Here is an 18,468-nt window from a genome sequence, read left to right as displayed (position 1 = left end):
GTGGTGTTATAATGGAAGGTAATTAATAGTTATTACAGACAGAGTTTACAAGATGACAGGTTATGTTTCGTATTATTTCTATCTTCTTGAGGCAAATTAAAATAAATCTGCATTTAAATAATTAAAAGTTGTCCAATAGGACACACATACTGCAATGAATAAACACATAAATTCAATGAAATATTAGACTGTTTTACAAAATTTCTTTATTTAAATTTAATTAATATTAACGTAAAGCCAGAGTTTATTAAAATATAAACATTCTCTTTTTAAAATTACAATTTTACAACATAGGCTGCAATAAATGTGAGCATTATCCATATAAATGATTCCTTAATATGTAACTATTTAATATATACTACAATAGTAACTTGTTTTCGGCTTAATTAAATTATTGTAAATTGGTTAGGGTTATTTATTTTTTGTCATTACCGTAATTAATTTGCTTATTAACTGAAGTAATTTTGTCATTTTTAGCGTACAAGAATATTGCAATTTAACGTAAAAGTAACGTTTTACATACAGGTCATATTGTAAAATAAGTTTAATCAAATTCCAGGACACGGTGGAATTCCCTAAGCTTAGGCTTAATTATGATCATAGTCACCGTGAAAGCCTAAAAATTCATTTAAGTTTAATTATTGTTCGTAAATAGAAGACCGATTTATTGTTCATTATTCAATTTCCTCAGGTTTAGAAGAATTCATTGTTATCCATGACAATAATTCTGAAAGAAGATTGGAAAATAGCATTGCGGATGTTGAGTATAAGTCTTGGTCGAATAATGACACCAAAATTTTGATTGACCTCTATAAAGCATATCGAAATAAAGTTGGTTCCTTTGAACTGAGGAATATGAAGAAATTGTGGGAGAGAATAGCCCACGAAATGAATAAAAAATTCAATGTGACTGTCACACCTTCCAACTGTGAAAATAGATGGAGGGTTGTGGAGAGAAATTACAAGAAGTACATCGACAACAATAATAAAACTGGAAGAGGCAGGAAGCAATTTGAGTACGCCGACGAAATGGATGCCATTTTTCAAAAGAGAAGGAATGTGTATCCAGAATTATTGTTCTCAAGCAACACAGTAGATCGCGATTTTGATGTTCATAGAACTCAAGTCGACAGTAATGCTACTACCACAGAAACTCAACCCCAGAATCAACCAGGTAGGCATACCCCAAATGCATCGAACAACAGCAGCAGCAGCAATAATGGCAGCAGTAGTTCAAGTAGGCAAAATATTTCGGACTCAGCTAACGTGTCATCCAATAGAAAAGACAAACAAAAAAAATTCAGAAGTGATATATTGGAAGACATACGGAAAGACAGAGTGAAGTATTACCAGGAGAGACTGAAATTACAAAAAGAACAGTTTGAAAGGAAAATGGAATTAGAGGAGGAAAAGTTGAAAGAAAGAAGAAGGAAGAATGATTTGATTGAACAAAGAAATGAATTGTTAAAGCAAATTGCCGAGAATAATGTAGCCCTAGGTGTAAACATGCCTCCCGACATGTACTGAAACTGGGAGGGGATATGCTGTATTATGGTACCATATAACTATCTAATTAATACTATTCTTGCTGTTAAATAATGCATTGGTAACCTCTTAAAATCAATATGATAATACAGACCTAATTAATACTGTTCTTACTGTTAAATAATATAGCCTAGTTAAAATTAAAATGATAATACAGACCTATCTAATACTATTCTTACTGTTATGTAATGTAGCCTATTTAAAATGATAATACGGGTAAAGATATTTCAGGAATCATCTGGCAGGATATATATTATACATGTTTGTATTTTTCTTTTCTTTTAGCTTACATTAAAGAACATGAAAAGCTACTTGATTCCTCCTAGCTACTCCTCCCCCTTCATCCCTTTCCTCATCTTCATCCTCCAGTTCTATTGCAGGAGGCGGCAATAACCTTTCATCATTTTCCGCGCCAGCTTCATATTGAAAATGATCATCTATCGCAATATTGTGTAAGACACAGCAAGCACGAATTAGATGTACAATGTCCCTGATATTTTTCAGTTTTACATGATAGAGCTGCCTGAATTTCTGTTTCAGTAGTCCGAAACAGTGCTCAATTAGGTAGCGATTTTTTTAAAGTCTTGTGTTAAATTCCCTTTCGGCTCTTCGTAAATTCCCACGGTCACGAAATGGAGTCAACAGATTTTCTAAACAAGGGTAACCGCTATCCCCGAGCAAATAAAAATGATGACACTTCTGTGGCAAGCTCTCACTGAGTGGTGACCTCCGGAACACTCTGCTGTCATGTACAGATCCAGGGAAACCAACAAATACATCTCTAATTTTCATTTTGTGGTCACATACTGCCTGCAACTGAGGGGAGAAAAAAAACAAATGAATTTATATGGATGTTGTAGCATAATCTATGTATTGCCTATTCGATAAAGCTTAATAACAAATAGAAGCATTGTACCTGCACAGAATAGAAGTGTTTTCTATTCAAATACGAATCGGGATCGTTTTTTGGCCTGTCGATACGAATATGGGTGCCATCTATAATTCCAATTACACCAGGGAAGTGGTTGTGTCTGAAATACTGTTCTATTTCAACAATTTCATCTGCTGTTGGCCACATTATTATTTGTTCAGATAAATTGCTTACAAAGTACATCATTCGTCTTACTACACGAAATAATGTGCTGATAGTGACATTGAACCTGTCAGCGACATCACGAAAAGACGATGTTTGATGGCCAACAAACCACAAAAAAATTAAGACAAACTGTAATGGGCCTAGCTTGCCGTTGCCTCCCGCTTGGTGGTGAAAATATTCACTACGGGAAAATTTTTCGGCCATTCCTTCAGCAACCTGTCTGCTAACTCTGAAATGTTCCATAAATTCTTGTGCATTGTACCTCGGTACAGTTTCTTCGAAATAGTTCTCATTTTTCGGTCGTTCTCTATACTGAAGTAAATGATAATCTAACTCTTCGTCAGATGATTCGCTGAAATCACTAAGACTAACACTAGATTCAGTAGAAGACCCACTTTCTGCCATTCTTTAATTAATTACAGTAATTAGGATCCACTAATTAATAATATTATAGGTTAACATATGTTTTGTGTTATATGTCGATAACAAATCGACTGCAACTAATGTCGATACAAACTATCGATTCAGCGTTCAGCGTTCCAACAGAAATCTCTGACCATTCAGATACTGTTCATATATCGCACATGCGCGGTACAACAAATCTGCAAACAGTCACTGTTTCTTTGCTGGAACAAACCTATTATCTTTCTTAGTGTTTGAGAAACCTGATTTACTTACTGGCTTTTAAGGAACCCGGAGGTTCATTGCCGCCCTCACATAAGCCCGCCATCGGTCCCTATCCTGAGCAAGATTAATCCAGTCTCTATCATCATATCCTATCTCCCTCAAATCCATTTTAATATTATCTTCCCATCTAGTCTCGGCCTCCCTAAAGGTCTTTTTCCCTCCGGCCTCCCAACTAACACTCTATATGCATTTCTGGATTCGCCCATACGTGCTACATGCCCTGCCCATCTCAAACGTCTGGATTTAATGATCTTAATGTCAGGTGAAGAATACAATGCTTGCAATTCTGTGTTGTGTAACTTTCTCCATTCTCCTGTAACTTCATCCCTCTTAGCCCCAGATATTTTCCTAAGCACCTAATTCTCAAACACCCTTAATCTCTGTTCCTCTCTCTAAAGAACAACCGTTAATATAACTGTTTTATAAATTTTAACTTTCAAGATTTTTCGACAGCAGACTGGATGACAAAAGCTTCTCAACCGAATAATAACAGGCATTTCCCATATTTATTCTGTGTTTAATTTCCTCCCGAGTATCATTTATATTTGTTACTGTTGCTCCCAGATATTTGAACTTCTCCACCTCTTCAAAAGATAAATTTCCAATTTTTATATTTCCATTTCGTACAATATTCTGGTCACGAGACATAATCATATACTTTGTCTTTTCGGGATTTACTTCCAAACCTATCGCTTTACTTGCTTCCAGTAAAATTGATTTACTTCATTGAAAAATGTAAAAAAAATAATAATAATAATACATAAAAAAAATAACGAAATGAAACTTTGTACAAAAATTTTTCATACGCCAAATGATTTTGGTGGGTAAACTGAAAAATGATAAAAATTCAAATTTCTCACTACAACTCAATAAGCGCATATCTTCACATACGCAAGCGAATCGAGCTCGCTCGACCATAACGACGTAATTTGAGTGCTAGAAGCGTACAGAACGCGGAATTTACGGCACGCAACTTGTACCTGGTACAGCGCTAGTCTTAAAGAAAAAAAAAAAAAAAAACACAGAGAGAGAGAAAGAAAAAAAAGGGAAAATTGAAATGATCTCAAATAATCTATAAGCAATAAGTTACTTGGTTTCTATTCGATAATCACTTCAACTAGAAAATACGATTTTACGTTAAGAAAAAGCATTCAGCATATGGGGTTATTCCAACAAATGACCAGTTGCCATAGAAACGTCTACCTACCACAATGTACTAGGCAAGGCCCATAAAACCAATGCTTTTTTCTTAACTTGGAATCCTCTTGAGCTCTGCCCGTTACGTGTTAATATCATGATATAAACACATTCTTTCATTCTACAATGAAAATAAATACTGTACGGTATTACAATTTTTTGTTGTATTTTATTCAAAGAATAGGCCTACATTGAAATTTTCTCAAATGTATTACTTTCCGCCTCTGACTGATGTATATATCTCACTTGACGATATGTGTCAGAGGAGGAACAATTCTTTGTACAGTACACATCTGAAGTCTCATTAGTTTAATATGTATCTAGTCGGCGATGTATGCAATGGAGGGGGAAAGGAACTGGCCACCCTACCCCATTATTTCCTGGCTTAGTTGCCTCATAAGTGATGCCTTGTTGATTTATTGATAAAAAAACAGTCGTGGTATCACAGATACATAGACAAAGTCAAAAGAAAAACAAGATAAACAAACTAAAATACTACATCAACACTAGTTTCTATAAATTCATTTATATCATAAAAAGGGTTTTTGATTAGCCAGTCACGAATAACACACCTATTAAAATTAACAATATGTGCATTATAAGCAAGTTTGTTAAACATAGACAATACAATTGATGTAAACCATTGTTTAGATTTGGCTAATTTAACCCTAGGGGTCACAAGGTGGTAATTATGTCTTGTTTTTTTTTATTTTAGTAGGTTATTTTACGACGCTTTTTCAACAGCTTAGGTTATTTAGCGTCTGAATGAGATGAAGGTGATAATGCCGGTGAAATGAGTCCGGGGTCCAACACCGAAAGTTACCCAGCATTTGCTCATATTGGGTTGAGGGAAAACCCCGGAAAAACCTCAACCAGGTAACTTGCCCCGACCGGGAATCGAACCCGGGCCACCTAGTTTCGCGACTAGACGTGCTAACCGTTACTCCACAGGTGTGGATATGATGTCTTGTACCATAATGATGAATCTCTCTATGTGGATAATAACTTAGAGTCAAGAACAAAACCCAAGAGTTTAACTTCTTAAAGGTCCCAAAACAGAACCTTGGGGAACACCATACTGAACGGCAACAAGATTCGAGCAGCTTCCATTAAAATATACAGCTTGTTTACGATAAGTTCTAAACAAATCCAATTTATTATCTGAAACTCCATAATAATTTAATTTCCTAATCAAGATACCATGCGAAACACATCGAATGCTTTGGTAAGGTCACAAAGAACTGCAAAAGTATTATTGGATTTATCAAAACCAGATATTATAGAAGAAATCAGATTCTCAAAAGCATCTATTGTAGAACTTCCTCTCCTAAACCCATATGTTGGTAGGCCTATCTCTAGTGATGTTCAGACCTGTCTTCGGACAGTTGCCTGAACAACAATATTACTTTCATCCTGTATACCCGAGATGCTGAAAACTTGCATTTTCATGAAAATGTCGAAACTTATTTATACTACACCACAATACACTTTATAATGCGAAAATAAAACAACTTAACGCCTGGTCGTTCTCTACACACATAGCACTTCATCTGGTTTTTAAATACCTATAAAACATTCACTAAGTGCACTATAAGCAAGTTTGTTAAACATAGACAATACAATTGATGTAAACCATTCTTTAGACTTGGCTAATCTAACCCTAGGGTAATTATGTCTTGTACTATAATGATGAATCTCCCTATGTGGATAATAACTTAAGAGTCAAGAACAACACTCAAGAGTTTAACCTGTTTATAGGTCCCAAAACAGAACCTTGGGGAACACCATACTGAACGGCAACAAGTTTCGAGCAGCTTCCATTAAAATATACAGCTTGTTTACGATAAGTTCTAAACAAATCCAATTCATTATCTGAAATTCCATAATAATTTAATTTCCTACTCAAGATATCATGCGAAACACAGTCGAATGCTTTGGTAAGGTCACAAAGAACTGCAAAAGTATTATTGGATTTATCAACACCAGATATTATAGAAGAAATCAGATTCTCAAGAGCATGTATTGCAGAGCTTCTTCTTCTAAACCCATATGTTGGTGTCACTAGTGAGGTTCAGACCTCTCTTTGGACAGTTGACTAAACAACAACAACAACAATATTACTTTCATCCTGTATACCCGAGATCCTGAAAACTTGCATTTTCATGAAAATGTCGAAACTTACTTATACTGCGCTACAATACATTTTGTAATCTATACTAATAATAAATCTGTAGCCGAAATTTTTCTGGTAATTTTCGATTTTCCAAAAATAATTGGTCCTAACATATATAATTAACCACCCTGAAACTGAAAATCGCTTTTTTGAAATTTTTGTTTGTATATCTGTCTGTCTGTCTGTCTGGATGTTTGTTACCTTTTCACGCGATAATGGCTGAACGGATTTCGATGAAAATTGGAATATAAATTAAGTTCGTTGTAACTTAGATTTTAGGCTATATGGCATTCAAAATACATTATTTAAAAGGGGGGTTATTAGGAGGCCTGAAGTAAATAAATCGAAATATCTCGTTTATTATTGGTTTTTGTGAAAAATGTTACATAACAAAAGTTTCTTTAAAAATAATTTCCGATAAGTTTTATTCTTTGCAAAATTTTGATAGGACTGATATTTAATGAGATAAATGAGTTTTAAAATTAAAATAACTGCAATCTAAGGCGGTGTAATGAATTAAAAAACAAATGACTTCGTCTATAAGGGGCCTTGGACAACAACAATCGAAAGCTATTAAACATAGTATACATAGAATGTTTCTGTGTTTGTATGAAGTAATATCGGAAGCTAAATTAACCGATTTGTATAATTAATTATTATTTCACCATTGGAAAGTGTAGTTTCTCTAGATGGACATAATGCTATAATGTTATTACAGTAACTTCTGACTGAATCGAGGAAAGATTAGATTAAAATAGCTTCTTATGGACAACAACAATCGAAAGCTATTAAACATAGTCTACATAGAATGTTTCTGTGTTTGTATGAAGTAATATCGGAAGCTAAATTAACCGATTTGTATAATTAATTATTATTTTACCATTGGAAAGTGTAGTTTCTATAGATGGACATAATGCTATAATGTTATTACAGTAACTTCTGACTGAATCGAGGAAAGATTAGATTAAAATAGCTTCTTATGCACAGAAAACTTAATAGGCATTCGTTTCCTGTATTTCCTAAAATAATTTTTATGACCAAATGAGTGGTCTCTGGATCAAAATGATCGCATTTTAATTTTTTAAATACAATTTAAATTAAGTAACATAATAAACGATTTAGCCTTCTATCAAACACGAATGTTCCTTGGATCAAACGTCCTTTTTAATTATGTAATTACTTTATATTTATTTCTAACGGGTGCAGCGGAGCGCACGGGTACGGCTAGTAAGCAATAAGTTATTTGGTTTCTATTCGATAATCACTTAAACTATAAAAAAAACACATATAGAGGATTTTACGTTAAAAAAAAAACATTGAGCAAATGGGACTATTCCATCAAATGAGCAGTTGCTATGGAAACGCCTATTTCATCTGGTTTTTAAATACCTATAAAACATTCCCGATTTTAATTTCTCAGGTATAGGAACCGTACAGAATGGCATCTGACTTCCTTATTTCAAAACTCAGCTGTCTTGCTGGGACGGATGTGGAATCATAAACAGGCAGCGGCGGGCGGGAAGAACCGTATCACGCGAAACTCCACCCGTGTTTACAAAGTTGGATTCTCTGAGATAGTTACGAGTGCTGACATCAAGTCAACAGAATTCCAAGAAATCATTGCTCTATCCTTTATCAGGAGGCTGGAACATGGGCCCTGGAGTCGCTCTGCAAGCAGTGTTGCCAACTATAGCGGAATTCCGCTACGCATAGCGGAATTTGAACCCTGGTGAGAAGGAGCGGTGAAAACTGAAAAACACCGGACATATAACGAGTTTTTTTCTTTTCAACCAGTTTTTATATTTTTTTCTATAGTAAAAAATTCGAAAAACTAGTTTTTTAACAATGCCGTTTTTATATTTTTTTTCTGTAGAAAAAAACTCGAAAAGAAAAACCGTATTTTTTTTAACATTGCCAAGTTACAGAAAACTAAACTGCTTGCTAGTGTTAAATCCTGGAAACGCAGAAATTAAAAGAGCTTTCTTTATGATTGGCGATATACGATATATATTTCATAATATGTAATTTCTAGACCGGGAACTTAATGCAATTGCATGTTTTTATTGATTTGGCACATTGACGAAGTGAAAGTGGATCTTTGTCGATCATGGTTTTTACGTTTGAATAAAGCCAACTTTATTTTGCATAAATGCATATTTTGGAGGTTTTCTCTTTTAAATGCATATACAGAGAGTCCCATTTATCTTTTGCACCTATTATAACTGTTTCATTTGGATAGGCATTGTAATTTTTGTTTTTGAGAGTTATGTTAGAACGAGGGGCTAACATGAGTGTAGAGATTTGGTGTATGTAACTACATTATGGTACAAGATACACCTGACGTCATCAATTTTTCAAATAGCACTACATACTTTAATCATGTTACATTGATAACACACATTAAGACGAGTTCAAAAATGTATCACAATGTCACCTTCCCAATCAATAACAACAACAAAAAGCAAAATAAATGCCATCAGAATGTGCCGTTTGTTGCGGTGCCCTATTCATCTTGTACATTAACTTACACAAACGAAAGACGATTGACGTCCGTATACACGTCGTGTGTTGTGTTTGCTGTCTTAACATGTAAACAAACCACAACTGTCGACGCCACAATCCAAGTAGTGGCCTGCACGTTCTCCGGACCTGTCGCCACTCGACTTCTTCCTGTGAGGAACTGTAAAGGAGAGTGTGTACCAGACCATTCTGACAACACCAGACGATATGCAGCAACGCATTCGACAGGCTTGTGTGTCCAGTCAGCCAGCAACATGCTGGGAACGCCTTCGAATGTGCATTAATGTGAATGGCCACCATTGGAACTTCTTCTGTGACTCTCAAAGCATAACATTATCACACTTGAAAGTACGTTTTTGTTTCGTTTTGTTGTTGTTATTGATTAGGAAAGTGACATTGTGATACATTTTTGAACTCGTCTTAATGTGTGTGATCAATGTAACATGATTAAAGTATGTAGTGCTATTTGAAAAACTAACGTCACATGTATCTTGTCTAATAATGTAGTTACATGCACCAAATCTCCACACTCATGTTAGCCCCTCGTTCTAACACAAAGAACAAAAATTCCAATACCTAACCAAACAAAAAAGTTATAATAGGTGCACAAGATAAATGGGACACCCTGTATGTTTTTATTTTGCATATTTAAATGCATAAACTAACATATTTGCTTATTTGCCCGATTTATTATCTACTTTAAAATTCGTCTGTGATAAAAATAAGAACAATTTCCAAGAAATATAAAAATTATGTGAAAAATAATTATTTAATTACTGTTGAGGACATGAAATTGCTGGGACGACAATGGATACCTTCCCTAGTGCGTAAGTTGGGTAGTTTTCCACTTCAACTTTCTGTGTTCAAAGGCCTACTAGCCATGTAAGTGTAAAGTTTCAGTAGCCAGGGCGAAAATACGCCTCACCTAGATGTCATTCAATAGTAATATACGTTACAAGAGCGGTATGTTGACGTTTTCATGTTGGAGGAAAAGATTGAAAAAGCGAAACGTAGTTGAGCTTTTTTAATTTCCGAGAACATGAAAACAAACATACCGCTCGTGTATCGTACATTATTTTGTGCGAAGATCGTTTATTACATACCTGAAAGACGAATTTCTAATTAGTTGCAATGAAATCTCCATGTTGGTTTCTGTTTAATGACGGCAACTTCGGAAAACCAAAATATCTTTCTTCAACATTGTTGCTATAAAATGTTTTCTGTGTTTACTATACTCCAGCAGGCCGTGATATACGTCTGTCCCCCCCCCCCCAGTCTATAAATGCGAACTTAAAACAAACAGTAAGGTTATGTAATGATTTATTTTTCATTTTAATATTTTAACAATATTATTTATATAACATATTGCAGTAATAACATCGGCATCTGGAATTTTGTTGATTTTTTTCACGGCTTCCTTAATGTTACGTGTATCAGGAATGCAATAAGTTTCGTGGAGTAGTAGACTTTACTTAATTTTTGCAAATATTTAAAAACAATAATTAACATTGCAATTTAGGTGAAATTGCAGTGGTAAGTTTCCAATTTATAATTATTACTATGTTAAACGTCTCTAAAAATAATATGTTAAAAGCCTAAAGCATTAAAATGAATGTCGCGCTTAAGCGGTAAGAAGAGGGAAATTGTTATGTGTGTTACGTTGGGAATACTGAATGTGGTATTTCACACTTACCGCTTATTGGTTCTGTGCGGAAAATAAGCAAATACGTACGATCTCGCACAAACGTTTACTCTGATTTAGTAGAACCAAAAATGAGTGTATTTAGACACATGCGACATTAAAGCCACATATTGTTGAGGTCATGAAACTGCTGCGACGACAACGCTGCTAGTGTGCTCTAATTTCATAGGAACAAAACTGAAAGCATTTGAACACCTGCGACAACGAAGTCACGTGTCACATCATGTGATGTCGAGAGATCGTTCTTGGCATTTAAACTAATTCTGACAGATAAAAGTAGTTTCATAGTAGAGAACCTGGAGAAATCATTGGTTTACTGCCTAATGGTTACGTGAAAGGCAAAGGAAGTTTTAAACAAAAGTGAAAAGTTAGAAAGCTAAAAATGTACCAATTAAAATATATATGTAAAATGAATAATTGATACACTTATAAAAAAAAGTTTTAATAAAAATGATGGTTACTTTAAATTATTTTCATTTATATCGCATTATTAAATCAATGCATTTTTTACCGCATATATTTCAATTTTATTGCATAGTTGCATACATACTGTATTTTCAGGTTTTTAGTACATAAAGTTCCGTTGTCTAGTAATTTCTCTTACTATTAGTCATTGTAATTTATACCTGTAAATTATACTGTATATCTAAAAATTTGTATTTGTCATGTTTATAGAATTTTGTATGCTTTGTATTTTCTGCAGGCCATTGTGAAGGTAAGTAAATGAATATAATACACAGTCTTCCATAAGTCCGTGGAACATTTTATAAATCCACCACAAATGAACTAAGCAACGGATAATTGTAATTCTTACACCGTTAGAACTAGAAACTCTCGAAGTTATGTTACGAAAAAGCCTGTATCGCATGATTGCCGTGGTTTGCCGCTAGGAGGAGTAGCAATGAATTAGTGATGTCACAGATGAATGAGGACAGTGATAATTAAATTTTTCAACAAGATGGCTGTACGGCTCACTTTCACAATGACGTACGAAGCTATCTCAACATAAATTTATCACAACGTTTGATAGGACGCTGTGGACAAGACGATACGCTTTAATGCGATGGCCACCCAGGTCACCGGATTTAACACCTTGCGATTTGTTTCTTGTGGGGATTCGTGAAGAACATTTTTGTACCCCTCCACTCCCCGCTAACCTCCAGGAAATTCACAATCGTATCACCGCGGTTGTGGCACTAATTGATCGTGATATGTTTATGTGGGATGAAATGGATTATCGGCTAGATGTCTGCCGTATCAGCAAGGTGGACACATTGAGCATTTGTGAGATGTATAAAAAAAAAACTTGGAGAGTTTACCTACTTCTCTGTGTAATAAAATATAGTATCCGTTGCTTCGTTTATTTATGGTGGATTTCTAAAATGTTTCACGGAATTATGAAAAACAGCGTATTTCCGAACGAACTGGAACTGGACTTGTTTGATTTTATTGTACCGTTAAACATTCATGCACGTGTCACTGAAGATCACTGCTTCCATGCCTGTTGAGTCAGTCTATCAAACAACGTCAGACTATTTTTAAGAACTAAGCTTTTACACGTGATTTTGTGCAAACATGTCAAGAAACTATTGCGATTTTTCCTGGAATCTCTCCATATTCGCCTTATAGTTAGTCTTCTTCTCTGGCTCTAAAGTGATGCATTTAGTATAGATTCCAGGCGTTTCCCTGGCTCTAGGTAACTTCTCCGTTTCCTGTGTCCTGTGTGTTGCCTACACACACACATATATATATATATATATATATATATATATATAATTCAGGGTGATTCACGAGGATTTACCGTCCCTTACGGAGCTTATTTCCGAAGACATTCTGAGCAAAAAATGTTATGTAAACATTTGTCCTAATCTCAATAGTTTCAGAATTACATTAATTTGAAGTTGTTTGTAAAATACCATTATTCTTTAGTTTTAAGGGTAAAAAATATTAAAGATAAAGAATGAACTATTCAGGAATATCATTCCTTTAATTAGCTAGTTTTCTGAAGCTAGAAATGTGTTGTGAATTCCATAGTTGCTTCGTACAGAATTTTTTTTTTTTTTCGTTTTTTAACTACAAAATTACATTTTCTTACGCATCTATCACAAAATTGTTACAAATCACGCCACTCTTGTAAATTCTTGAAGACTGTGAATTAGAATGCATAATTAAAGTGTAAAGAATCAAGTTCCTAAAGTCGTATGATTTGTAACAATTTTTGTGATAAGTGCGTAAGAATGATATAATTTTTGGTTAAAAACTGAAAAACAAAATCTGTACAAAGCAATTAACACATTTTTAGCTTCATAACACTAGCCAATTAAAGAAATGATACTTCTGAATAGTTCATTCTCTATTTGTAACATTTTTTACCCTTAAAACTGAAGAAAAAAGGCATTTTACTATCAACTTCAAATTAGTGTAGCTCTGAAAATATCGATATAAGGACAAATGTTTATATGACATTTTTTGCTCAGAATGTCTTCGGAAATAAACTCCGTAAGGGACGGTAAATCCTCTTTAATCACCCTGTATATTATATGAGTGTGTATGGTTTTAATGTACGTACATTGTTAGGTTTCAGGAAGTTACATGTCAGCATTTGACTTCAAATAAATTTATACAATAATTATAAACAAGCACCACAAATAAACAAAAACATTTAGCACTCTAGGGGCCGATTGTATAAACCATTTAATCTTAGATCAGAGGTTAAATTGATCCTCGTTCTAGCTGAACTTGGAATTTTGTGTTGTATAAAGTCTAATCTGAGATTAATTTCTCTTAAACTAAAGTCAACTTTGACTGAAGAAATTTCTCTGATTAAGTTAGATGATCCAAGTTCAATTATTTTTCTGTTTGAAGTATACGAGTGGCAGATTGTGCAAAAAGAATAACCATTATTATTATTATTATTATTATTATTATTATTATTATTATTAGGTATGATATATATATATATATATATATATATATATATATATACGTTTTCAATGTCTTGCCTTAATACACAAACATTCTTATATTTTATAAGGCTTTATCGTGTTCAGCAGTATCAAATAACATAACCTATAATTATGTTTATAACAACCATTAATTATTAATGGATATGATAGGTACATTCATAAATTTTCAATTAACTGTATTACTAAACGAAAATTGTCGTTTTATAAAGCTTTATTATGTTTAGCAGTATCAAGCACCATAATATGATAACAATTTGGTAAACGGTCAATCTTCTTCTTATTGTCCGCCATTATTTACAATGCACAAAACAAACCAATGTCTCCAACAGAGCGTACGGAAAGTCGCCAAAAAGTAGTTGGAAAGTCGCTAGATTTCTCATTATTAACAAAGAAAGATTAAATTTTGTCACTATGGGGTGTTAAAAAGGTCGCTAAATCTCTATTTAAGCAATATAAAAGATAAAAGAAATTGTCGTTGAAAAAGAGTTAAAGTCGCTAAATTGGCTACACTGAACAAATCTGTACAACATGGCCCGCGCAACACATACTTCACCTGTTTATGAGATGTTGCCAAATCCTTTTCACGTGAACTTAAACTGCATTTGAACCAAGGTAATATGATCGCAGAAAAGTTTTATACAATAGAAGAAGTGTCTGAACTCGGTTCACTTTCCGATCTTCGATCAAAGTTGATCTTTAGTCAGAGAGCTTTATACAATTGGACCTAGGTATAATTTCGCGATAGTATAAGGGTATTTTCGTGAGTCATTTAATTCAAAATATGCAGGCGTATTCAGTCAAATTTTAAATCCTACAGTCAGATTCGTACCTAAAATCCAAACAATTAAATTTTTTCTGTATTTTGAAAGGTATTGGTATGTACTATGAAACCCCACAAAGTCTGATTAAGCGAATGAAACTGTGCGGAAATTTGTTCGACGATTAAGTGGTGAACAGACAACATTGTCTAATCAGTAGTTCCATAAGACTTCAACGAAAAAAATGTCAATTTGCAGGAAAATTGTGAAGTGACTTCCCTTTCCTGAAAAAGTTATGCCGAAGTTTCCGTTCGAACATTATCACATTGCGTGGTCGTTACTTCGAAATTATGAAATAAAATTATTAATAGGCCTATTACGAGTTAAATTTAAATATGTTAATTTGTCATATGTAAGGAGAGAGGTATTTTTTTTTTTAACTTTTTGCCTATTTGGTATAAAATATATTTTATGCTCGACCATGCCGAAATGTAGTAATTATACACCTGGTAGCAGCCCTTTAATGCACCTCATTACAGTACACCTATTCATTATACTTCAGTTGTTCAGCCAATGATAAATCACCATTGTACCATTATAAAACCGCAAGTATCGATTATTCTCGGATATGCAATCGAAAGACAATTAGCAAAACGTCACGGAGGCTGGAAATCCAATACTGTCGCAGAAGGTTATGTTCTGTTACTATAATAATTAGCGTTAATTGTAAATAATATTCAAATAAATTCAATTTTTCATCTCGTTTTTCAATTCTAAATCAATTTCCAGGTTATATCAATATTAATGTTCATGTTATTCTCTAGATTAGATGAAGGTCAATGACATTCGTCCCTCGGAAAAAATCAATACTTTCGCGTCTGCGCACATCTCACAATTTAGAAGGTCAGTTCCGCTCTTCACTTAGATAACCATAACATGAATAATTATTAATAATTTCAAGTTAGAAATATGGTCGAGCATAAAGTCGTATGAAACTTGCCTATAATGGTAATTAAGACGCTAGTATGAAAATTATGAAACTCGCTTGCGCTCGTTTCATAAACAAACATACTCGCGTCTTAATTACTACCATTATAGGGTCGTTGCATAATGTACAATTTTATATGTATTGAGCTCACGGCTACAGCAACTCAACCAAATATAAATATTTTGAAAAAAATTATTTGAGCACCCAGATTTGAAAAAAAAATGTATCCAATGAAGGATTTATATATATAAGCCATTTTTAAAGATAAATTCAAATCTTTTTTTTACACTTTACTTGTAAAAGCATGCTCTACAAACTGTCTGTAACAGAATTTTGATATTAGTCCCTACATTTGTAAAATAAGCAATTAAAGTTTAATAACATATTTTTATATTTCCCTTTTTTGTTTGCATACAGATTTATTTTTAAAATGGCATCAATTAGAAAAATTCTGTTACAGAGAAAAGTTTCGTAATAGTTTAGAGAATGTATGTTCTAAATGTCATGTGTGTATCTTTAATAGTTCAGAAATTATATCCATTTTGCCTGGCAATGTAGCAAAAAAATGAAGTTACCGGAAACAACAATGTGATTTAAAAATCCAGAGCACAGGAAGTTTAAAAATGGCCTCTCAACATTCGATAAGGGCATAAATACCCACAAAATGTTAAGAAATATATTCCACACATATCACAGAATATTTTAAGGAAAAAACTTTTTTTCGAAAATTTACTAATTTTTCACAAAAAAAAAAATACCGCCCTCTACCCTTAAATAATTGCAAAATGGCCAGAAGTTTTACTTTAAAATACGGTAATTCGATCCTGTAGATTGCATAGAGGAAGAACTGAAGCATTCCCGACAGAAAAACAAATGCTAATTTAGTGCCTTTTCTCGTGTGAACAGAAAATGTTAGAAATAAGGATATAAGTACAGAATTCGCAAAATTCTTATGCAGGTACTGTCTAATAAATAATGTCGGTTTTGGAGCAAACTTTTAGTTGGAATGTGTTGTGTCAAGAAATTAATCTGATCTTCAAAGCAAAGGCCATTATATTCTACCTTGAGCCGCCTTTCAGCGAGGTTTGTTATCTCGCGACGGTACCAGTTTCTACTTCTTGATGTGAAGAATTCAACGGCTTCCAAGTTTTTCAAACGTCTTCCATGCAGGAAGTGGGCCGGAGATCGAAACAGATGGTAAGTGAAAGCGCAAGATCAGGACTGTATGTCGAGTGTGGTAGCACTTCGATTCCTCCATGAATTTCTTCCATGGTTGTTTGAGCTGTATGAGGTCTCGCTTGTTCTGTTGCATTCTATTTCGATTAACTAGTGCCGGGTACCTCTCTCTCAAAACTTCATGATATTCTTCCAGTTGTTGAGAAAAAAGGTTCGCATCGACTGCACGTCCGTTTGGAACAGACTCCCAGTGAATCACACCTTCAAAATTCCACCAGACACATAACATTACTTTGGACCCCAACCGATTTTGTTTGACGTGGATCGAACTACTGTTTTGAGACGTCAGAGTTGCGGTAATATATCAACTGTTCATCACATGTAAAATTCTTCCGATTTAAATCTGCTAACGATAGATATCGTGCCTTTCAGGTGTAAATTCCTATGGTATACATCTGCAACTTTTGTATGATTTTCTAAGCGTCTTAATGTAGCGATGTGCTGTATCTTTTGAAACACCAAATTCTTACGACAACTTACGAGTGTCTTTTTTATTTTTTATTATTATTTTATTCCAAAACTCTGTATATATTCTTAATATTCCATACCTAGGTCCTCCACGGCGTTGTAAATCTTTAATGTCTCCTTATCCATTATTGAAACATTGAAACAATCGTTTCAATTGTCGCTCACTAACGACACCTTCACCTTCGTTTTCACATATTCTTCGAGCGACAGCAGCTTTATAATCCTGTTTCTAGTAATACTTTAGAAGAACTATAATCTCAAACTTCACCATTACCATTTTATATTCTTTGTATTAACAACTAACGACTGTCACGTGCTTACAAGGAGAAAATCTAATAAAACACCGTATAGAGAAACATTTGTAAGAAGATCTGTACAACAATACTTGAAAATAACATAGAACTTCAAAGAATATTACAGTTAGCAACATTCTGCCTCTAATAAAATGATAAGATTGATAAGATATTTTGTGATAATATATACACGCAAATGTTTAATCTTATGCAAAAATTGAACTAAGGAAGATACTAGTGAAGTGTTTTGTGTCGAGTGTAGCATTGTCTAGGGCAGAAACATGGACATTATGACAGAAGTGAAGAGAAGCGATTAGAAACACTTGAAATGTGGACATGGAGAAGAATGGAGCGTGTGAAATGGACAGACAAAATAAGAAATGAAGCTGTGTTGGAAAGAGTGGGTGAAGAAAGAATAATACTAAAACTGATCAAAAAGAGAAAAAGAAATTGGCTGGGTCACTGGCTGAGAAGAAACTGCCTACTAAAGGATGTACTGGAAGGAATGGTGAATGGGAGAAGAGTTCGGGGCAGAAGAAGATATCAGATGACAGACGACATTAAGATATATGTATCATATGCGGAGACTAAGGGTCGTATTCATAGACGAGACTTTGGACCAAAGTTTGGAAAGTACAAAGTCACCATTTTCCTATTCACAGTCGACACTTTGAGGAAAGTAAACTTCAATCGTGACTTTACTTCGAAGTCGCCGAAAATCTAGACTTTGACTTTGACTTTCGTTCGTGACCATAAGGAAAATGGCTGATATTTGGGATATTGTTGAATTTGGAGAGAATATTAAAGACATCCAGGAGATTATTTAAACTACTCATATT

At 34.0% G+C, this 18,468-nt stretch overlaps 1 protein-coding gene and 1 long non-coding RNA gene across 5 annotated transcripts in view; both read right to left on the bottom strand.

The window, feature by feature from the left end:
* The window catches only part of LOC138713822 (rab9 effector protein with kelch motifs-like), a 133,421-nt gene that overhangs the window by 103,195 nt on the left and 11,758 nt on the right, over positions 1-18,468 (bottom strand). The gene's annotated exons all lie outside the window — the stretch shown is intronic.
* Positions 1,297-3,287, bottom strand: LOC138713821 (uncharacterized). The gene is made up of 2 exons (XR_011335992.1): positions 2,462-3,287; positions 1,297-2,361 (listed from the first exon to the last, which is right to left on the bottom strand). It is a non-coding gene; the product is annotated as an uncharacterized lncRNA (long non-coding RNA).

The sequence above is a fragment of the Periplaneta americana genome, chromosome 14, assembly GCF_040183065.1.
Source record: "Periplaneta americana isolate PAMFEO1 chromosome 14, P.americana_PAMFEO1_priV1, whole genome shotgun sequence".
Classification (NCBI taxonomy): Eukaryota; Metazoa; Arthropoda; class Insecta; order Blattodea; family Blattidae; genus Periplaneta; species Periplaneta americana.
This window is presented reverse-complemented; position numbering and strand designations above follow the sequence as displayed.